The sequence below is a fragment of the Leptonychotes weddellii genome, chromosome 7 (assembly GCF_054177405.1).
Source record: "Leptonychotes weddellii isolate Sample4059 chromosome 7, ASM5417740v2, whole genome shotgun sequence".
NCBI classification, from domain to species: domain Eukaryota; kingdom Metazoa; phylum Chordata; class Mammalia; order Carnivora; family Phocidae; genus Leptonychotes; species Leptonychotes weddellii.
The window spans coordinates 79667244-79691723 of record NC_138375.1 but is presented as its reverse complement, the minus strand read 5'-3'; the positions used below and the strand labels follow the sequence as shown (position 1 = coordinate 79691723).

General features: G+C 37.6%; 1 long non-coding RNA gene across 8 annotated transcripts in view; it reads left to right on the top strand.

The window, feature by feature from the left end:
• The window catches only part of LOC115944730 (uncharacterized), a 127920-nt gene that overhangs the window by 8392 nt on the left and 95048 nt on the right, over nucleotides 1-24480 (top strand). Inside the window, exon 3 of one of the 8 annotated variants that reach the window (XR_014147076.1) lies at nucleotides 3850-3962. The exons of the other annotated variants lie outside the window; for them this stretch is intronic. This is a non-coding gene — a long non-coding RNA (uncharacterized LOC115944730). The remainder of the gene's footprint in view (nucleotides 1-3849; nucleotides 3963-24480) is intronic. 8 annotated transcript variants of the gene reach the window in all.

The window sequence follows — 24480 nt, the reverse complement described above, 5'->3', positions numbered from 1 at the left end:
ATAGGCAGGTTTAGCACATGTAAGCTGGAAATGTTTTTATTTTATTTGTTGTTGTTGTTGAAGAAATTCACCCCACTTCTCGGTGTCAGGAAGGCCTCTTTGGGGTTGCCCTTGGACTAAGGAGGGGATCTGAGTCTGGATCTATGTGTGTTATTGGAACATTCCCTGGGCAGAAGTTGTTGGTAGAGTTTTTCATCTATCTGAGTCTCCCTGAATTAGAATCTCAAGGTGTGTGTGTATAGGCAGCTCTGATTTGCATCATTTACCTTTATCAACATAGTAGCCAGTTTGAAATTACCTACATCTACTTTGTGAAATTCACGCTTAGTTCTTTTGAACTCATCCTTTTTTAAAAAGTTGATGCAGTGGCAGAGTCTTGGTCCATTTTTTTTTTTAATTTTGCTGAGATAGAAATAATATATTTTATTTATTTATTTTTAAAAGATTTTATTTATTTGACACAGAGAGAGAGCACACAAGCAGGGGGACGGGCAGAGGCAGAGGGAACACTTGATCTTAGCCAAAAGGCCGAGAAGCGATGAGAGGCAGAGGGAAAAGCAGGCTCCCCGCAGAGCAGGGAGCCCAATGCGGGGCTCGATCCCAGGACCCTGGGATCATGACATGAGCCAAAGGCAGACGCTTACCCGACTGAGCCACCCAGGTGTCCCCAGATAATATATTTTAGATTGAACGGGTCATTTATTATTGATCAGATCCTGAGACTTTTCTTCATTTTTTTTTTTTGTTGTTGTTGTTGTGGCCAAATGTGTACTACTTTTCATTTTAACATTTTATTCATTTTTATTTTCTGAAATAAAAACTTTTTATTTGTGTGCTGAATCCTTTAGCACTTTTAAGAAAACATACAAGTCCATGTGAATAGTACAGTTGATTTAGAATAGTTCTTGCCTTCTGGTAATTTGTGACTGTGTGGTCCTGATTTTGTTGTATGACCATGCATGATCTTTTCTGTATCCTGTCCTGTCTGTAGATCTGAGAAAGTTCATACTTCTTTCTTTTTTTTTTTTTTAAAGATTTTATTTATTTATTTGACAGGGAGACACACAGCAAGAGAGGGAACACAAGCAGGGGGAGTGGGAGAGGGAGAAGAAGGCTTCCCACTGAGCAGGGAGCCCGATGCGGGGCTCGATCCCAGGACCCTGGGATCATGATCTGAGCCGAAAGGCAGAAGCTTAATGACTGAGCCACCCAGGTGCCCCCTTGTTTTATTCATTTATTTAAAATGCATTTATTATAAGGGCTCTAAAGGTTACATAACATTCCACATATTCTATACTTTTCCTACAACCTTAAGATTGTACTGTGTTAGTCTAAATCTATAACACTATTAAATAATATTATAAGCATTTCTTGGAGAGGAATAGGGATTAACAGGAAGCAGTGGATTTTTCATAAATTTGGCAAGCGTTTTTTTTTTTTTTTAAAGTAGCTTAAATATCCTTGAAGCATTAATTTTAGAATAGGAGTTGTGTAGGAACCAATATTATTCCTCTACTTTATAAAGAAAGAGACACTGCCATCATCTTCCTTCCTTGCCCTGCATCTGCATGAACAAAGTTGAATTGAATGGACTGGTGCTTCCACCTGCAGCCAAGCCCATCGGTCCCTGGACCAAATCCAACAACAATAGGAAGCATATGTAGAGCCTTTGACTTTTTCTTCCTCATTGGGCACATCTAGTAGCTCAGCTACAGCTGCTGGGCTCCATATTACTGTTAATTCTCAACTGGAATCTGTATGGTCCATTAGATCTGGGAGGCCATGACCCTGAGCCTGGTCCCAGGGGCCTGTATGGCCCCTAGTCACAGATATTATATCCTTTTGTCTCTTTATGGGACTAGGCTTCTGCCAGGTCTCCTTGGATCTTTGAGTGTGGTCTCTATGTCCTCACTCTGTGCTGTGGTGTCTCGCAGCATATGATCAGCTTTGGTAATGACCACCACTGCCTGATTTCTAGGTATTCAGATAGTTGCTTTTTTCTCTGATATGACACCATATTACTTATAGCTGCACATATGACTTAAGCACTCATTGTGCCCTTTGAATGTTGTGCCTGTCTACCTCACTGACTCTTGGTTGACGCCATGGATGGGGTCACCTCTGTTTTTATGATCTCAAATGTGAGTACTGGTCGGCTATTGCTAAACATGCATCGTGCTTCACACCTGTAACAAGGAGAAGGGTCACCGATGTGATGAGTCTCCCCACTGATTACATCCTAGTAAGAATTTAAAGATTTTATTTACTTATTTATTTGGGAGATAGAGAAAGTGAGAGACAGAGCAGGAGCAGAGCTGGGGAGGGGCAGAAGGAGAGGGATCAGGAGCAGACCCCCCCCTGAGCAGGGAGCTCAATGCAGGGCAGGCCGATCCCAGGACCCCCAGACCATGACCTGAGCCTAAGGCAGACCTTAACCGACTGAGCCACCCCAGGCGCCCCTCATTCACTTTTTTATATGCTATTTAGCTCTTAGTTCCAAAAAGCTTTTTTTGTACCTTACAATAAGACCGTTAAAATAAGGGGCAGAACCAAGGCAAGTAATAAAGAGGGGGTGGGGTAAAACTGAACCAGAAAACCAAGGCCCTCCCTAAGAAGCCTGCAGTGGAGTAAACTGAACTTTAGGCCCAAGTGTTCTGCCAATCAGAGAAAAAGGAAGGCATAAAAACTGATGTCACTTCCTGTTAGATCAGAGTGGCACAAAGATTCAGGTCATCTAGAGAGAAGCTCTTGGTTTCCTAGCTGTGTATTTTGGGGAGGAATTGAGTGACTCATTATAGCAACATTTTTCTATCAGATAATCATATTAAAATACCAGTGCATGTTGCTGAACGTTATCCTTTCTTTCTAGCATGAGATACTTCAAAAAATTATTTTTCAAAATGACTTTAGACTAGTACTGCCCAATTATTTTCTAGTATCCAGAGTAAAAAGTAAAAAGATACATGTGAAAATAGTAATATCTATTTCCACTGAGTATATCCAAAAAAATATTATCTCAATAGGTAATCAATATAAAATTTTTTTCTATATTGATTACATTCTTTTTTTTTCTTTTTAAACTAAGTCTTTGAAGTCAAGTTTGTATTTTACGCTTATAACACAACTCAGTTTGGATAAGTCACATTTCGGGGCTCCTGGGTGGCTCAGTTGCTTAAGCGACTGCCTTCGGCTCAGGTCATGATCCCAGAGTCCCGGGGAGCCTGCTTCTCCCTCTGGCCCTCTCGCCTCTCATGCTGTTTCTCTCTCTCTCTCTCTATAATAAGTAAATAAATAAATAAAACCTTAAAAAAAAAAAAGAATGGATAAGTCACATTTTGAGCGCTCAATAGCCACATGTGGGTGGGTGGGTTGGCAGTGGGAGGGGCAACTCTTGTTTGTTGTACTTGTTTGGTGATACTTTCAGTATTGAGATTTCTCAGCTGCAGTTACCACCAGGGATCTTGAAAGGAAAATTCGTCAGTGTTTTTTGTACTGGGTGGTCATTAATCCAGAAGTTACCATTTTATGTCACCGAAACTAGTTTGATGAGAAGAAAAAATAACTTCAGTCATTATGAAGAAAGTGAGCAACTTACTCTGAAAACTTTTGGATGCTTACTTTCAATTCTTTCATTACTAATAAATGCACTTATTTATGTTATCTTGGACATTTTCTTGATCTCTTTTTACGCCATCTCTTTTTTACACACTTCCCATGATTTCGCCAGCTTTTTCTCCTAGGGTTCCAATGGGAATTAGTTTGTAATTTTTCAGAGATACTCATGACTTTCTGCTTGACATACAGTTACTGTATGTAACAATTTCTTTGTTATCCGCTTGTTGAAAACAGATTTGTTGGCTGTCCTCCTCCCCATTAGTGCCTTGTATGGAGTAAAGTATAGCCAATAATGCTTACTGAATGAACACACACATATATGTCTTTTCCTCTCATCTGGAAAGCAGGTACATGCATGCTTTTGACTCCTTTGGTATATTTGTAGTTACTAGCCTAGTGCAGGGTATGCGGTTGATGCTTAATAAATCCTTGCTGACTGGGTCCATGACTTATAGTTGACTTTCCTAGTCTTGGGTCAAATCTGTATCTATCAAACTGTTAAATTACATCCTTGGAAAGAACATCGCTGCTTTCATTTGGAGGAAGAAATACAAACACTTCCACTACCTTTCCTTGTTGGAAACTGGAAACTGACTCTGAGAAAAGGAGAGAATCAATGAAAAGAGCACTACTACCTTTGGTTAAATACCAACAAAGTATAATATACAATTTTTGTCAGAAGAAAAAGTATGACTGTTATTACAGGTCCCAAACATTATGATGAAAGAACCTAGTTTGTGGATTTTGGAACCATTCATTCTTTCATTCAATAAAAAATTACTAAACACCTGTTATGATTAACACATTGTGTTGGACACGGGATAAAAAAGGTAAGTTTTGACCCTCAAGCTGCTTACATTTTAGTTGGAAAGTCAGATCATGCCAGAGACCTCTTGAAAACATCTGTAAGTTTAGAGAAAGCTAGCTACTAATGGGAAAAAGACTCAGCAAGCCTAATTTTCACTCTGTTTTTCCTCCATTGGTGTTGGTTAGTAAGTATTTTTAGAATAAATGTGTAGATAGTGGTTTGTTTTTAAAGAAGTTACATTATTTGGCATTTATTACATTTTATTTATTTTCTTGATTGATTAATTGCAGTTAAATTACCTTAGCATGCTAGAAGAGATTTTATAGATTTTGACATATGATTAAACAGCATAAAGCATAACTAATGTGGTTTTAGTGGCATGCTATGTATTAAAGCATAAAATTTAAACACACACTTCATCGGGAATTTTTGCAGTTGTAGTGAATTCAAAAGATTCAGATATTAGAACTCCACCTCCCTGTTAGGGAGGGGCAGGAATTTTATAATTGAGATTATTATAGAAGAGTGTCCTGACATAACTGATTGACTTTAGTGATGTGCCTTGAAAGTTCAAATTCAAGGTGTGCACTTATTTCAGTCAGCTTATTCTGAATGTTTAAATAAGAAATACTATTTCTGGGTATTCTGAATAACTCGTTGTACATTTATTCCTAATAGTGAGCATTTGGACTAATGATGGATTACTAATGAGCATGTAAATGTACCACCTGATTACATTAATATATGATCTTCCATGACGAGGTCTGAAATGAACATTTCTAATATGTATTTCTTTTCCCCAAATGGCACTGTGGCGTATACTGAGCAGGACTGAGACAAGGGTGTTTTTCTTAAGAGCCACTGATTTAGTCAATTATCAAAAATCACATTATAATAAATGCTGTTCTAAGAATTTTGATTAACCTTTAAATAAATGTTACTTTGGAAAAAAATCTGCCAAATGTGTTAATGATAAATTGTGAAGTGGTAGTAATTGCAAGTATGGCTTTATGGATAATATAGTTAATTGATACCACCCTCTCAAACATATATAGCACATCAGCTGTTATGAGGCTGGGTGATAGTAATGGTGTCTACAGCATTTTTGATGCATTGAGGATGACATGAGTAAAATGGAAACTTAGAGTGCTCACCAGGGTCATTCTTTCATGCACATCTGATGCCTATGGTCAAGTAAATTTTTAATGACACATAGTCACTACACACCTTTCAGCCTTCTGGAGAGGTAAGTGTACATTGATCTGTCCTAATTAGCCTTGCAGAGTACTTCAGACATCCCTGCATGAACACTATTATTTAATAAAATGGGAGCTGTTTTTTTTCACAAGCTCAGCAGTTGTTTCTTGGATGGCTATATTGTTGTTGTTGTTGTTGTTTTTTAACTCAAGTCTCATGTTCATTCTTGTCTTTGTCTGACAATGTAGTATTAATGTAGCTGCATAGAAAAGTAAGCAAAATCAAGGAATGGGTCTGATTATGAAAGTTCATTGCTATTATAAGAAACCCATAGAGCATACATCCATTCTTTCCCTAATGTATAGGGTGCTGACTGCATAAAATTGCTTGGAAAGACATTAAGGATATAGAGGCAATTCTGTTGAGGTGTGCAGTGGGATGCTTTTATGTTTGGAAATAAAGGTGGTTCTGGAATATCTGATTTGCAAAATAAAAAGTAGCCAAAGCAATTTTTTAAAAGGTTATTTATTTATTTGAGAGAGAGTGAGAGAGCACAGAAGGAGAAGGGAAAGCAGACTCCCTGCCGTGCAGGGAGCCCGATGCGGGGCTGGAACCCAGGACCCTGGGATCATGACCTGAGCCAAAGGTAGATGCTTAACCGACTGAGCCACCCAGGCACCCCGCCAAAGCAATTTTTAATTGCTCTAGATTGGAACACTTATGTAGGGACATCTACTTTTTCTTTTTTAAGAGTAGTTTTTATCTGAGTTTGGGGTCTATAATATCTTGAGTTTGTTCATAGATGGAGTAAATCAAGTGTTGTTTATTTAGCTAATAGGATTTGGAGGTAGGGATATTTTTACTATGGATTCTTCTTCTATTTGTGAAGTTACTCAGTTACAAATGGGATACAGACCAGATGGTGTTAAATCCCATTCCAAGGATGAAGTCTACAGCCAGAACTTCTTAGAAGCATGAATATCACTTGGTCACGTAGTTCGCTGGTTACCGGATTTATTTGCTTTTAAGAAAATGAATAAGAAAGAAAAAGAAAAGTAAGAGTGGGTTCCTGTTGATCTGTAGGGCTGGCCATTGATGACAATGTCTGGAGTTGCCTTTGTGTTCATGGAAATCAGGCATCTCTTTCTGCTCTTTCATGGCCACCGAGTTGGCTCTCAGGCTCCACAAATGCCTCCTTTACCTGCTTGCTCATAACTGAAGTTGCATAATGAGAGACTAAAATTTTTAGATTTTGCAAGTATCTCTAGAAATGGCAACGTTTTGTTTAAATCAGATCCATAGAACTCAATATGAATGAGCTTACCAGCTCTTTCTGGATAACAGGATTTGAAAGTGGGGTGGGTAGAGAAATATGAGGACACTGGGTAATTAGGGAGTAAAAGGATCTGCCTTGTGGGCATGAAGGGGACAAGAGGGGTGAGATGAAAGGCTCTGAGTAGGGAAGCTTAGAACAGCAGAGTACCAGATGTACTTTTTTTACAATATAGGAAAACCTCTAAAAATGGCAGGCTTTCTAAATATAATTTTAAAACAGAATTTGTTTTTGATTTTATTTAGGTATGAAATTAGTAATTTCATTGTTAGATATTCTCCTTGAATTACCTTGTTCATTTATTCAGGAAGCATTTATTGAACAACTCCGATGGACTAAATAGTGTGTTGGAAAAAGACAGGATTCCTATCCATAATGTTTTATTAGTCTCTCTGCTTTTGGCTATAGGTAATAGAAAACCCAATTCCAAATGGCTTTAGTACAGGGGAAATTGGTTGGTTCACACCACTGAAAGTCCAGGTGGAATTCAGGAACATTGTAATCCAGTAGTTTTGACTCAGTTTTCCTTCCATTCTTTTCCCTCTCTCTGTGGGTCAGGCTTCATCAGTAGCTAGTAGCAAGATGGCTATCAAGTGAAAGGGGCTATTTCAGAGGCTTTTTGGAGGGCTAGAAGAGCCTTCTCAGAAGCTTCAAAGAAACCTCTTCTTGGATTTTATTAGCACAAGAGACCAAGATTATATAGGCAATTAGAGGACTGGTGGATGCAGATATGTATGGGTTCAGTGACAACATTGGGGGGGTATCCCCTCTAGACTGGTAGAGATGGAGGATTCAGAGAAGAATTCCTTGAAGACATTCTACCCAAACTAAATCCAAGAGGATGAGAAGGAATGAGGAGCTGGGGAGGGCATGTAGGGAATTAGGGAGGTGGGGGCAAAGACAGAAGCAAGAAGGTACACTGCACAAAATCAGCTATCTTTACTCATTCTTCACGTCTCAGCTTCACCTTATCTTCCCACAAGGTTTAATGGAGCCTTGCATGGCCTCACACTTCCTTGTATTTATCCCATCTTAACATTCACCCACTTCATTGTTACTCATTCAACTGCCTGCTCTTCTTCCCTAGACGCTGTGAGGACAGGGTCCATGGTCTGTCTAATTGCCCCTCTGTTCCCGCCACCTAGCAAATCATCAACAGTTGATAAATATTCATTAAATGTATGAATGAATGAGGGATTTATTATTATTTTGTTAAATGACAGTTTTTAGACCTGTTCCTTCCTACATTGATCAAAATGATAATAACTTTCATGGCCCTGATTAGACTTCTTATAAATAGTCATAAAATGTAGGCAGTAAAACTGAGTCTTGAGGATTTTGAGGAGTTTTTGATTCTCATATGATCTAACCATCTTTTTTTTTTTTTTAAAGATTTTATTTATTTTTTAGAGAGTGAGCGAGAGAGAAACAGCATGAGAGGGGAGAGGGTCAGAGGGAGAAGCAGGCTCCCAGCTGAGCTGGGAGTCCGATGTGGGACTCAATCCCAGGATCCTGGGATCATGACCTGAGCCGAAGGTAGACGCTTAACCATCTGAGCCACCCAGGCACCCTGATCTAACCATCTTGAATAGAATTTTCTTGAGCATAAGTACGTGTTTTCATACACTATATAATCCCAAAGCAGGATGAGACCTTAAAAGTCATCAATACTCTTGTTTGTTGGATGGATGAGTGTTTGTTTATTGGAAGACAGAGTCTTTGCTCATTACGTCCTTCAAAAGATTAACCTCATATGTATAAAACTCCAGCATAGGTGAGTTTCTGATGTTTCTTCTACTTTTATGATTTTTGAAATTTCTTTTTTTTTAAAGATGATTTATTTATTTATTTATTTGAGAGAGAGAGAGAGAGAGAGAGAGAGCTGGGGAGGGACAGAGGGAGAGGGAGAAGCAGGCTCCCCGCTGAGCAGGGAGCCTGATGTTGGCTTGATCCCAGGATGCTGGGATTATGACCTGAGCTGAAGGCAGACACTTAACTGACTGAGCCATCCAGGCACCCCAATTTTTGAATTTTATAATTAAATGATTAATACATGATTTTATTGAAATTACTCAAAAATTACCTTTCTCTTTGCTCTGTTATGTGTAATATATTAATCACAGACCCTGGGAGTTGGGGAAAGATTTTGCTAGATTCCACTACGATACATTTTCCACTGAAGTTTTAAATTAAGCCTCATATTGAAATGAATTCATGAAAAGATGTTTCTGGATAGAGTTGTGTATGGTACCTGTTGCTCATTATCATCAGTATTATAATTTGCAAATACAAAACATACCGAATATTGAAGTATGAAATGTTTAACTTGAAGAAAACGAATAGAAGAAAATATAACGATTTCTCCTGATGAAATCCAGTCCAAAATTCTGTTTGTGATATTAAGGTTGTTTGTGGGGCAGCAGGGATGTATAGTGGGCCTCTAAAGACCTCTAAGGCAGATCTTGATGTTTTCCCCAGAGTATGTCCTAAGTCCATCTTACATTGTCTTTCTGAACACCTTTTAAGTTTATATGCCCTTATGAGCTTAAAATCTCTTAATTTAATGTATTCCTTTGGATGTCATTTAGACAGAATGGTTTTATTAAGGCCTTATTTTTAAGCTTATTAGGTTTCTTCAAGTTAAAAAAACTAAAACATGGAAATCATCGTTTCATTAATTATGAGTAATTTTTATACATTTTAAACCCTACCTGTTATACATTCAGGACACTTCCCAATGAAGAACTTTTTTGAGTAGTTTGTGGAGCATCACACAGATTTACACCTTAAGGTTTCTGCTTCCTAGAAGAAATTATGGGGCAAGGTACACATGACAGTAATAATAAAAATTGCAAAAATGCTACCACTTCATTTAAAATTTAGCATCTAGTATTGTCATTAAAGATTACACTTTCCTTTAGATAAAGGAATGTCATTTTTGTAATAAGTGTTTATTGTCATTAAGAATCAACTTTTTAAAGATAAGTTGTGATTATGCAGTTATATGTAAGAAATAGATCTTTCTAATTTTTGTTTCCCATGCAATCATTTTGCATGATAGGGAGAAGGCACATTTCTCTCATTTAAGGGTACAAAGGGGAAGTGTTATCTGAGCCATTCCGAGGTATGGTTGTTTGAGACATCTGTGCTTTATGAGCTTGGGAAGGAAAAGGAAATAACCTTTATTGAGAAGCTTTTTGGAGGTTCTGCTGTTTGGAGTAGAATCGCAAGACTGGAAGAAATATTTAGAAAGTGTCTGGTCCATGCCTCTTCTTCTCAGGGAAGGAGGCTTGGGCTTGGCAAGGTGAAAGGACTTGCCCTGAGCCGTGCATAATTAATGAGCCTGCGAAGGGATGGGGCTCGTGCTGGCGTCTTTTGCTCCTCACACTTATGGATGTGTTTCCCACAATGTGCCTCTCTCCTGGATTCTTTAGAAACTTAACCAGGTGTGAGAAGCAAAATCCTTTCTGCATGAATTCATTGAAAAAAATACTATCCTGGTTTTTAGTTTTACAGAGTGGAGATGTATTGACTTCAGAAAACTAAGGAGTTAGGCCCCTCAAATTCGAAATTAAATCTACTCATCATTTAAAAAAACAAACAAGGGGCGCCTGGGTGGCTCAGTTGGTTAAGCGACTGCCTTCAGCTCAGGTCGTGATCCTGGAGTCCCTGGATCGAGTCCCGCATCGGGCTCCCTGCTCAGCAGGGAGTCTGCTTCTCCCTCTGACTCTCCCCCCTCTCATGTGCTTGCTCTCTCTCATTCTCTCTCTCAAATAAATAAATAAAATCTTTAAAAAAATAAAATAAAACAAACAAACGAACAAACAAACAAACAAAACTTCTTTAGAAAACTTTTCCTAAGTTCACCAGAAGCCCAGGCTCCTCTGGGGAAGAAAGCAGGTTGAGGCTGTTCGGTGGGCTGTGCATTGTGCTGTTCTTCTCTGAGAGCTCGGGAGATTGGCATTACTCCGCAGTCGTGTCACAGCCCGAAGTCATTTAATGCCTCCTCTTGCGAGGCCAGGATTCCACGCCCAAGTGCATTTAGTAGGTCAGTACAGTAATTTTAAATGTCTTTCTTTCAATCTTTTGCCATCTTCAATTATACCTTTCCACCCTACTATTTGTGTAATTTTCTTCTGTCTGAAGTCTCTTTACTGTTGTTCTCTATTGCACAGCATGACAAATTACCCATCAAACCATATCTTTTCAGCCCAGAAATGCGCAATAACACAGAGTCATGGCATTATCGCATGTTGTGCACTTTATTTCCTCACAGTTCATTCAAGTGTGTCACTTTATTTTCCTGGCTTCCTTTTGTCATCATGGAGATTAACCATTTTATCCTTCCTAAACTTTAGAAACAATTAGAATTTCATTATAGTGGAAGGAAGCTGAGAGTGAATGCTTGCTCAGTACTATAAGGAGTATACTTTTCATATTATCAGTGGTAAAATTAAAGTCATGAATCCTGAGTCCTTTTTGAAGGAGAGACTTTAGGGATTATTATACAGCTGAGTAACCCTGGCTCTGGACAAGAGAATTATTTGAGCTTGTGGCCACCAAACACATTAACGGTTAAGAAACCATTTAGTGTGACATTGAATACCTGATTCTTCTGTTCTCCTGAGAATTACAAAATTCCCTGGGGCCCATGCGTTCTGTACACAAAATCTTTTTTTTTCCCCCTCTTAACTTTGGTTAAATACCAATAGTGTACAGTGTTCAATGAGATACAATAGACATTGCAAGTATGTGTTAGAAAATCAATTGGAATTGATGCTCTAATCAGCAGGGCTGCAGCTGGTATGTAGACACATCACTGGAAATGGTGATTAAGATCATATTCAGAAGCATTGAAAAAACCCCACAACACTTAGATCACTGTTCAGATAGATTTCTCTTTTACTGGGGTAGTGATGACTTGGGTAGCCAGTGATACTTCTAGATTCTGCTAGATTAATTTATAAGATGTTTTAATAATCAATATATTTTATATGTTACATTTATAGTTTATTTTCAGTTACATATTTATAGGATATAGGATACTGGTTGTTGGTAAACAAAAATTTCAAAGTTCTTTTGCCACAGTCAACTTGCAGCCTGCCAGATACTAAATACAAGCTGCCCCAGAGAAAGGAAAAGGGTGTGGTGACAGTTTAGCTTTAGTCCCAAAATGCATTTAGCGAGGAGATTGAGAGGGCAAGGGGGGAGGGGGAAAGGGAGGGTGATGAAGGGAAAGACACAGAGACAGAGACTGAGAGACAGAAAGAGAAAGAGGGAGGGAGGGAGAGGATGACAATGAATGTGAAATACTCTGGAGGAGAAAAGCCAGTAAGAATCATGGGATGGCAAAGGAGGTTTTCAGAATTTAAAGAAATGGAACAATAGCTTTCTTACCCAGGCATTTCCTACCCATGAGCAAGTAATTAGCTAAAAATATTAGCTAAACAATTCTTCTGGGGAAACTTAAGGATGAAAAGAGGCTTGAACTAGAAAGGGTTGGTTGCTTTCATAAAATTCTTCATTTTCTAATCTAGATTCACTTTTCCTGTGAACACCTTTAGGTTGTATTGAAAATATAGTGATTGAAAGTTGAACCATATACATAATTTTTATAAATAGAGTGTTTTTATAAGTAGAGAATAAGCTGGGTGTTTAAAATAAATCTAGGAACAGAGATCTTGCCTTTTTATCTCTACATTGTCTTTGACGTTTGGCAAAGGTCTAGTCTAGAAGTATCAAAGCCCAACTAGGTGATGGAAGAAGGGCACCAAAACTGTGGAATGTGAGTGTCTTTTAGAAATAGTGGCCATCAGAGAAAAGGCAAGCTATTGATATTATCCAGAGCTTAGGATTTCATGAAGGCAAACTGCTATTGAGAGAAAAAGGCTGGTACTTTAAGCACTTGACGGTAGTTTTTTTTAAACTATAAAACACATCAAGCCTTCCCCTATATGATTTTAAGTAGCAGCCATTAAAAAAAGGAAAGGGAAAGTGAGGGGATTCTGGGGAATGAAAGAGGAAATAGCAACAAAAAATTAAAACTGCAGAGAACTTCCTAGTTTTCAGATTACCTTTAAATATATTTTTCCCTATGTTCGTCACAAACTGCCTGCAGATAAAATAGAACAGGAGATATTAAAGTGTTTTTAATAGATGGAGAAAACAAGACTCAATAGCAAAGGGACTTACCTGAAGCCACATAAGCTAGTGGACAAAGCAGTGCTTGAACTGAGGTCTCTAGAACTCTGCTGTCCAGTGTGGCAACCACTAGCCAGCCACATGGGGCTATTGAGCACTTGAAATGTGCTTAGTCCTATTTGAGATGTGCTGTGAGTATAAAATACATATCAGATTTCAAAAACTTACTACAACAAAAAAGGAATATTTTATATTTGTGGACATGTTGGGTTAAATATATTATTAAAATTAATCTGTTTTTACTTTTTAGTATGGCTGCTAGAAAATTGAAAATCACTTATGTAGCTTGTATTTATAGCTTGCATTATATTTCTATTGCTATTCTAGGCACCTTCTCTGGTATTCTTCCAGAAAATAAAGGGAAGGAAAACGGGAGGGAGAACTGGCTATCACAGAGTTTGAAGGATTCATTCTTCAATGATAAAAATGTCTTAATTTTATTTATCATTTCAATTGAAATCAACTCAATTAAAAAAAACCCATTGAGTATCTACTATTTATAAGGGTGGTTGTACACATTATGTTCAGCATATTTTGAGGAGAAGGGCAAAAGATCCTGACAGAGGGAGAGAATGTCTTTTCTGGAATTCTCTGAGCAGATCCACGTGAGAGCAAGCATACAAAAGATTCATTACACTTTGTCATATCTGTTCTAAAGGAACCATAACTAGTGTAGATGTGAAGAACCTGAGATTGTTTTGGCTGGGTGAGTACGCTGGTCTCATATCCTCAAGGGCACTTTGGCAGGCACACGGAGGGGCGGATATGCGGTCTGTCCTACAGCGCATCCAAGCGGACACCATACACGCAGAGGAGGACCTTGGCTGAGGACAAATGAGTGAAACATATTAAGGAAGAGCTATATGAAAAACACAGCTCAGAGTAGGAAAAAAGGAAATGTTGAAAAGCTAATGAACCATAAGATCTCTATAATAGTCTCTTAATAGATACATTGTTGAATAACACTGGTGTGTGCTAGGTTAGTTTTAACTTGTTATATCTGATTTCATGAGCCATGGCAGTGCACACCTAGTTCTTGAGGAAAGGACTGAACCTACTGTTGTCACTTAGAACACACCCTAGTAATTACTGCTACAGATTCCAGTCTCAGAAAATATTAATATTTTTACAATAACAGTTTTCAAAACCTGGAGTGCAACAAAGGGAAATCGAGCGATGATTGCAATTTTTTAAGGTTTGTGCGGAAGGGGGAAAATACACTTGTGTGATATTTTTAATGAAATTCCACTTTTAAAACTCTAGATCTATTTGAAATCTGTCATTTTAAAATTAATAACTGTTTTCCTTTAACGCAGTCTGTGTAAAGAAACCCAATCCACTTTTGAACAGTTCCCTGCCTTCCCAGATACATGGAAATTCACTACTGTTGCTGACAAACAAAATGCCACAAGATTTGTCATACAAATCACATTATAAGAGGTTCCAAAAACTTGACAACGTTGACAGTTGTTTTCAGCAAATGGCTGCTTTACTCTGTACTGTCAATGTTGATGTCCTTGTGCACATGTAAAAGAGCAATGTGATTAAGGCAAGCTTGTCCACGCTATATCTGAGCCAAGTTTTCCGTCTCCGCGTGGCACTGAAAGATTGCTCAGCTGTTGCAGATAAGGCAGGAATAGCTAGCAGATTTCTGCCATTTAAAAAAAAAAACATTCTCTGGGCATGCATTTCTGTAGGAATTTACCAACATCTGCTGCTGACCTAAAGTTTTCTATAGAAGTGGCATATTTAATTTATACAAGTAATTCACAATGGTATTGGTCAAGCCTGATTTCCTTGGGAAATAATGTGTTGCGTCCACCAAGAAGAAATGGGCTGAAGTTTAATAACATGTATTTTCTCTAAATTGTCATTGGAGCCTCAGCCCTCATACTTTTTTGGCCCAGCTTACATTTATTTTCTGCATGTTCTCTAAATTGTATTTCGGCAGAGAAACTTTTTAGAAGGAAGAATAAAGAGCTAAGAGGTTTTGGTGATTCCACAGAAGGCCTACATTTCACACTTATCTTTTTTTTATAGGCTCTCTGAAAATGTTTGATTTTTGGGAAGCTAATTTATTCTGGGAGAATTTTGTAGTTGAATTTTAGTGTGATTTAAAATTGTCGTATGTGCTATCCTCAAAAGAACATATAGGATTTAGGTATTTCCCATTGTCAAGGTAACTTGATCACCTCTCATTACTTTGATTTTGGACATCATTTGTTTACCATTTCATTTGCCACTGCTCAGTTTTTAAATATGTTCTCGGTATGTTTACATTCTTTTAATTCAGTTTCTTTTGAAATATGAAGGCTCCTCAGGTAAAAATACAAAACCTAAGTTAGTCCTGACAATTCAGACCTGTCTCATAATGCATTTGTTATTTGATTCATCTATTCTTATTCTTGGTCACCTTCTAGTACAGCTGCATGCTTTAACTGTCTGACTTGTCTTTGAAAATCTTAAGCCACATTCTTTGGAACAGTTGCTTCATGTTGGTTGAAATTCTCTGTGGCACTTTTTTCCATTCACAGGAGCCAACAGCCACCATAGCAGACACATAGTTTCCAAGAACTCAGGCATGGTTCATGATTCCTGAATCTCAACAATTTCTTGTAAGAATCAGAATACCATGTATAGTGTCTGAAACCTTTGTGCTCTAAATTATAATATAAAAGGATACATTTATAGTGTAAGGTTAAATTAGCATACATAATTTTTATATGTTTTCATTCTTGAAACTAGTAAAGGCACACAATTTGAAAACCCACCAATAAAATAAAATTAACCCAGTGGCCCAAGCAAGTAATTAGCTAAAAATATTAGCAAAAATATTCTTTTAGGAAAAATTAAGGATAAAAAGAGAGTTGAACTAAAAAGGATAGTGGCTTCTGAAACAACTCTTTATTTTCTAATCTAGATCCATGTTTCCCTGTGAATACCGTTAGATTGTACTAAGAATATAACAATCGAAAGTTCAAGTTTTAAGTTCCAAATTACTGCCTTTCAGATCCAGTGAGGCATCTAAAAAATGGGTCAAGGTAACAATGCATAATTTGAAAAGTTAGCAAAAAGTTGCTAATGTAAATAAAGTGAAAACCAATATAAGTGTATAACCATTAATGCCTGTCTTATTTCCATTGTCAATTAAACATATTAGGAAGCAGAAATCCTTGTGAAATATTTGCCACAGCTAGCGTCTTTATTTTCATGTGGCCAAGGGAGAAGAAAGGAGAAATTTCCCAAGGAGTGTTTAGATCCTCTGATTAAGCAACTGATTAAAAAAAAAATGAGTGGTTTATAAAAAAAAGAGCTGGAGTAAATACAGAGAAGCAAAATATGTATCAATAGAGAAGAGCATGCAGGCAGGAAAAACATGGACATGCTCTTTTTTTTTTTCCTGCTGATTTTCATTTTCACAAGTTTTAATTTTATATACTTCCTTTAGGTTTATATTGATAATGACTTTTTATACCTGGATAACAGCTTTTGTACTGGAAATAAGATAACTGTCTTATTTAGGGGATTTAGGAAGTTCCAGTCTCAGCCTCTTCTTTAATTTTGACTTTATTTTAAATTCCAGAAGTGCATCATTTGTCTGGAACCCAGATCTTCTGGCTGCCATTATCTTCCCAAAGACTTTGGTTCAATCCATTTATACTTATGTCATTGATAGACAAAAGCAAAGAGTGTGACGGAAATAAAACCATTATTTGTGTGTACAGAATAAAAAGAAATTCCTTTTTCTTGGTAAATACTTGTAATCATGCTCTTCAGTACACATTTTGAGTCACCTCCAGACACAATAGCAGGAGAGAAGTGAAGATAAGTTGTTCTTCATGGACTTCTGTGAGCTATCAGAAATACATCATGTAAGTAGCTCAAACAATTGCACTTCCCATTACCCTATCACTTCCCAAGGCCATAAAACTCCAATTTGCAAGGTGACTGGATTTTACTGGTGGATGAAGGAAGATTTGACTGTTTCTCATTTGCTTTTGAACTTTCTCATGATGCTGAGAATTTCATGAGACATAAGTGATGTCATCAATCATGTTATAAATACATGAAATTTTTATTATGTTTTTTCGGGGGTTGCAAGATGAAATCCCTTTTACTGAATATTTCTGGCGTTCAGGGATATTTTACTGGTAGTTTGGATTCTTTGTCATTTGGGTATGCTGCGAAAGAGTAGCCAGTGTTTGGGAGTGAAATTAGGTTTAAAATAAACGGCTGCCCTAGGACTGGAGAGGCTTTCTGTCCAGGGCCTGAGTCCTCAACAAGAGGCCCAGGGCCTCTCTGTCCTTGCAGTATTTCTGGGGAGTGGGGATATACAAAGACCTGTAAAGAGACTGAGGGTAAAGCATAACTAAGTATATCACAAAATTTTTAAATTGCATGTTTTGTTCTGTTGATGGATTATCAAATATTAAGAACTTACTGTGGTCTGTTGTCACCTACATGATAAAGTCTAAATTCCTCAGTGTGGCACAGAAAGATTCCATGCTGCATCTACTTTGTAGTCTCATCTATACTACTTCTTCATAGCTACAATAAGCTGTAAATTACTAAATATTAACCATGTTTTGACCATAGCTGGAATGTCTTCTGACACAAAAGTATTATCCACCTTTGGAATGTGTATCCACTCTTTCAAGATAGGGTTCAAATGACATCCTTTTGGTGAAATGTTCTCTTACCATCCATGGAAGTCAGGAGATCTTTCTGCTTTTTCCTTATTTTTCACATTTATTCATGTTGTATCACACTCTACAGTACTTGAAGATACGTTATTCTTCCAAGCTGGACTATGAGCCTTTTGACTCATATTTGACTCATAGGGATATCATATTTATTTTCATAGTCCTTGGGTCTTGCATGGTACCTGGCCAATGATAGGTGCCGTATAAATATTTGTTAATGGAGATGTAGCTTTGTACAACATCTGCGCCCCAGCCTCTGATCATTAGTGAGAGCTCACCTATCATCAGAATCTCTCATACCAGACGAGTTGGGAAATCTATCTACAAATGAAAACACTCTCCATGCAAATCATTGACATTCAAGAGCCCTTACAAGGTTCATTTACCTTAAATAATGTGCTTATTTTCGTGTGCAGTTCATTTTGTGGAGCCAGCATCATTGCTTTTAGCACAACACTTCATACAGAAGAACTAATTCGGATACATGACAACTGATAAAGAAGTAGCAGAATCACCTGCCCACCATTTTTATTTAAAAGTATTCGTTGCAATTGAAATCTAGGGTTCATAGAGAAAATTAATTGTGAAGCCTGAATACTGATAGTTTACGTAACAACTGGGCAGTATTTCAAACATTCAGACGATAGCAAGGAATTAAGAAATAACCAAAAGGGCATAGAAATTCAAAGGCAAAAAAGTCCACAATGTCAATAATGGTAGAAGAATCCTTAGTGCTTCTACTCATACAGAGCCTACTGATTCTTATTTTACTGCTCTAACAAGCTTTTGTTTGTTTTGCACTTTTAGGTGATTAGAAGGGGCAAATTACTCAAATTTGGGATTATAGGACTTCTAGATTCAGGAAAATGAAAGAAATGAGAAATGCCAGCTGATAATCTGATTCTGGAATGTCAGAGAAAGTGTTATAAAAAAATGTAGAAGTGGGGCACCGGTGGCTCAGTGGGTTGGGCAGTCAACTCTTGATTTTGGCTCAGGTCCTGATCGCAGGATTGTGGGATGGAGCTTGGAGTTGGGCTCAGCACCGAGTGCGAGTCTGCTTGTCCCTCTCCACCTTTTGCCCCTCCCCCCTCCATTTGCTGACCCTCACGTGTGTGCACGTGAGCACACATTCTCTCTCTCTCACAAATAAATAAATAACATTTTTAAAAAAAAATAGAAAATAAAAAAAGCTTAATTGTTTGTGGAACATTCCAGTACAGTTCTAGCTAATCTAGCCTAATGTCGAATTAAGGGCTGCTCTTGTTAGGTGTTCTTTACTTCCTTTTCTACTCTCACACACCTACCCATTTCTCCCCCTCTCGCAAGATCCTTTCCCTGTCTTTGTTCTGTTAGATACACACTATCTAATGTCCCAAAACCTTAATGTGGGCCTTTAGAGGTGAGCACATATGAAGATTCAAGCATGGGGTCAATGTATGAACTAAAGATTTCGATACTTCACTACCAAACCACACAGACAGACAGACAGACACACACACACACACACAGCACCATATAAAAACTTCTGCTTCTGAATCTCTGTAGCTCCCACCAGTTCCTCATGTTGCTCCCAGATGTGCCCAGTCTTTACTTGACTTCTCAGTGTACCTGCAGTTTAGGTGCCTCCAATACCTGTCCTGCCGGACCAATGGGTCTGCTGGTCTCAAGGCATGCCATTCTAGTGCTGACTAATTCTGGAAAACTTGACTATGGAACGTAACCATTAGCAACTCTGGATTTTGTAGCTGACTCACTGGAAATCTCCAGTGAAATACAGAGTGACAATGACCTTCGAAGCTCAGGGGAGTAGCAAAGATTGTCACAGAAACCATGGACTTTTCACAGCAGCATTGTCCTTTAGGCCATGGATTACAATGGAGACAATCTCCCCATCCAAAGAATGACTCTCCTCTAAAAAATGCCATATTGTGAGTTTCTTTGCTTGTCTTGCTCGCTGTCATAAACCTCTACAGACAGAATTCTTCAGCATGGATGTATAGTTCTGCGCTGTGCCACCCAAATGAAGAGTATGCCTGGGGCTTTAATTTGTGTAGTGTTGCCTTGCTGACTATGAATTTTGAACTACTATTGTTACCACCTTCCACTTAGTGATAATTTACTATTCTTATTCTATTCCACGCTTGTGTTTTAGATCAAATTCTTATGGTACAATTTAGGCGCTTTTATGTGCATTCCTGCTTGCTTAGATAAAATTACAACACATGGCTTAATTAGTAAGATGTGTACATTCATGAGAGAAGGCACACTTCCCATCGTTTTCTTTCCCCATTCTCGGCAAATTGCATCATGAAAATGTTTTGGAGAAGGAATGGTACCATTATCTGAGCAGTGTTTATTATTTAGCACTTCTATGAAGTGAACAATTAATAATTGAGTAATTCTAACAAAACTCTACCATTCATTTTGGTGGCAAACATCATCTCTATAATCTGGTAACTTTCACCCTAAGGATGATCACAAGTATGTGACTAGATGGCCACCTGAGGACAAATTTGAAACACTTTGTGAACTAAACATTATTCTCATTATTTGTCAACTGTTTGAAATTCTCCTATTCATTTCTTGGGGTCTTGAGAGCTTGTGGTCTAAAATGGAAATACCCATTTCAGGATTAACATGCTAAACAGCTACAGTTAATGTTTAATTGGAATCATGGGTCAGTTTGGTGAAGATAAGTCTGAGGAAATAGGATACAGAAGTGTCTCCTGGAAGAGACAACAAAAGGTAGAGAGAGAGGGCCTGAAAGCAATAACTGGAAGCTCTAAATTTGTCTATTATTTATTTTATCTAAGTTATAAAAAAAATCACTAAACACTAGTTATATAATTAATTTATTAAATCATGCTGGAGCTATCTCTATTTTTTTTAAAGGACTTATATTCTCAGGGTACTTTATTTGAACTTACATATTCATTAATTTTTAAAATTATAAAAAAGTTATGATTTCTCTTTTTTTTTTTAAAGATTTTATTTATTTATTTGAGAGAGAGAATGAGATAGAGAGCATGAGGCGGGGGAGGGTCAGAGGGAGAAGCAGACTCCCCGCCGAGCAGGGAGCCCGATGCGGGACTCGATCCCGGGACTCCAGGATCATGACCTGAGCCGAAGGCAGTCGCTTAACCAGCTGAGCCACCCACACGCCCATGATTTCTCTCTTTATTTAATTCCATGAAAATAGGTGATTTCATCACCAGTGACCTCTAATGTTCCTTTCAGCCCTAACTCCTTATGACTCCTTCTTCATATTTTTTTCATGATGAAATTTCTCAGGATGTTTGGTTCTGTTCTCATTTTGGTAATGGTGCCAAGGTGGTGGCTTATCTCTTTGAGGTTGTCAGTTTGGGGACAGTCTTGGTGGAGGGAGCTGATCCTACCAAGATAACCATTTAGTAAAGTTTTTTGGGGGGAGGGGCATACGTTTAGGATTTCTTAATTATATTTGGCTCAGCATATGGCATTGTACATAGCTTTTCTTGCCTTTCTTTTTATTGTATTTCTAAATTTTTATAGGTAACAGAAAGCACTGATGCCTTTAAGAGGGATTTATTATAGACTCACTTATGTTTCCTGTTGTATTCCTGAAAACCTGTGTCAGAAAATACACTACCTAGAACTAGGCAATCGGGAGATTTTTAATTTTAAAGAACTCTGTGAATATTCATAGATATATATTATATATATATATATATATATATATATTTTATGTTAGAGTAACTCAGAATTTCTTTAATGCCTGTGCAACTTCCAATAAACATTTTAAAAAATGGAAATTCCTATTTAAGATGAAGAAATTTTGAAAAAAATTGAAAAATTTCCAGAAAAGAATGATTGGCCTTATAAAACTTATTTTCATTGAAATGAAGTAAAGCGTGTCATAAGTAGTAGCAAATTTGTTATGCTTTTTTATTGGTTTAAATAAAAGGATATAGTTTAAGAAACCAACCCATTAGATCTGAGGTAGCTCAAAAAAAAGTTGCATCTCTTAAAAATTTAATACTTGGAATAGAATGGAAGAGAAAAAGAAGGTGTTATTAAATGGACATATTTTCTGTAAAATCACTGGTAAGGCTGGTGAATTCTGATCGATAAAATCTTTATAATGGTGTTTCAGCAGTGAGCATTTATAAAATTGGTAGAGTCAGTGTGACTTCTTAAATATTAAATACTGTCAAAGATATAAGAAACTGTGGATGTTTAATTTTTTAATAATAAGTGTGCTCTGAATGAGTGCACAGAACCAGCTCTAATATTTTGCAGAATTAATAGTAATGTATGAAAAAAAACTCACAAGGAATGTCTATTGAAGCAAACGTTGAGCTCTTCATGGAAATTAAAAATGGTTAGTCCAAATTTTTTTCTTTGGGTCTGCTACTTTAACTCTATGGTGAAAGCCAATAAGAAAATACATTTTTTATACGAAAAACATTAACTTTCAACAAAATTCCTTCAGACCGTGTCGGGTGCATAAAGTGAAGTAAAGCTTCATGCTTTCCAGTCATAAGCCAATAGTGTAGGTTCCCTAGAAGGAAGACAGAGAACGAGTTTTCAAAGAAGTGAGTTTTGCCTGCAGTGGCTTAGATGACTCACTCTGTCACAGGGGATAATTTCACTGCGACCATTGAGATTTTTGTTATTTTCTTTCTGGTAGAAGGAATAGATGGGTTTATTTTAAGCACTAGGCAAAGGGATTGTTAGTGGGAATTTTGCACAAAACGACCCAAGATGTAAGCTGGACAGGATCATTCATATTCTTAAGATATGTTACTTCAAAATATGAGTATAATTACCCTCGAAATGTTACTTTTGAGTGGTTTTTTTTAAACTTTTTCTTTTTTTTTCTTAGAGGGTTAAGGAAACACTTAAAATAATGACTGGGGTTGGTGGTATTTATAGGCCAGAATTGTCTGGAAGTCCTTTTTTTCATCTTCACATAAACAGATGACCATATGTAAAATAACCATTATATACTCTCGGTATTTTAAAACTGACTTTCATGTTTGGAATGCTCCTGACATCACCTCCAAAGATTGGTTCTGCTGTCCATGGAAGGCATAGAAAACTAAGCTTCGTCATATGCTCCTGCCTTTCCGTCAATAAGCTCCCCTCAGGCTAATGAATGCAGAGAGACAGGTCTGTACTGTGCCAAAGTTGTATGTAAACTGCTCAGGATCATTTGGGGCCCCACTGGCACCTCTCAGAGCATTCCTGTGTTTACAGCCCCCAGAATATCTTGGGCAATGCTTGTTTCCCTAGCTCTGACCTGTTGCTAAGAGTCAAGCCACTGTGTAAAAAGAAGTGCCTCATTTTCACAGGGACTGCTCCGCAGAGCAAATGGCCATGAGTTCTCTTTTCCTATGACCACAGTGCTGCTTGGGTTTGCTCTCTAGAAAAACGCATTGATATATTTGCAGCTGGTGGGGGCACTGCTTTATTGCCCATTGTGGACTGCATACTAAATAAAAACTACTATGATTTGTAATAAGCAATATTAGATGCTTTTCAGGTTACTCAGATATTCAAACACGCATAGCCAACCATCAATATAAGAAATTCAGCTCGAAGCTGTTAGCGTATTATATAGTCTGTGACTTTTCAACTCGGGGAATGATACTCATTTCTCTATCTGTCCCATTCAGAACAACTTCTCCTTTATTGCATTTAGAACAGTGTAACTGAAAGGCAATAAGGAAAGGCAATATCGTAGAGTGGTTCACATTACGCTGAATTTTATTGTAGTCTGACATTGTGAGTGAACCTTTGGAACCCTTGAATGCAGCATAAAGGCAAAACCTGCTTCTAATGGACTGAAGAAAAATACTCTGACATAGTGATGAGTGGGGTGACTTCTAGAAAGCATGACTTGAAAACATTTTTTGAACGAGTGCTATTTTTGTTGTCCCAATTCACAGAATGATATTAAAACAGCTTGCCATTGGCCAGAACTACCAGCTTTTTCCCCTAAAGGCAGGGCTTCATTTTTTTTTTTTAAGATTTTATTTATTTATTTGAGAGAGAGAGAATGAGAGAGAGAGCATGAGAGGGGGGAGGGTCAGAGGGAGAAGCAGACTCCCTGCCGAGCAGGGAGCCTCATGCAGGACTCAATCCCGGGTCTCCAGGATCATGACCTGAGCTGAAGGCAGTCGCTTAACCAACTGAGCCACCCAGGCGCCCTGCAGGGCTTCATTTTTAAAGACATAAGGTGATGTACAACTCCTCCAAACTCTAGCTAAAAAAAATTTTACTTCCATTTTCCTCCGATTCTTCTCCTAAATGATTATGTCAAAAGTATTAGAATTTAGGTGCTGTGAGAATTTCCTCTTTAATCTGTTTATTTTCTTATTGTAAAATGGATACATCAGTGGTATTTATAATTATGAAATTTATATTTTTTCATAGAAAGCAAAAATTATTATCTCCATTGTTCTCTGCTCTTAAAATATATGGAGCTGTTTATTCTTTAGGCTTGAATTATTTTACAGGCTAGTGTAGACGTATTTTTCGCTACTATGGGAATTTTGATGGGAATAGTAAAGAGCTCGTCAGCATGAAGCCCTTTCCCCGGAATCTTACGGTTCAAATTAGAAATGAACAGTTAATTAATG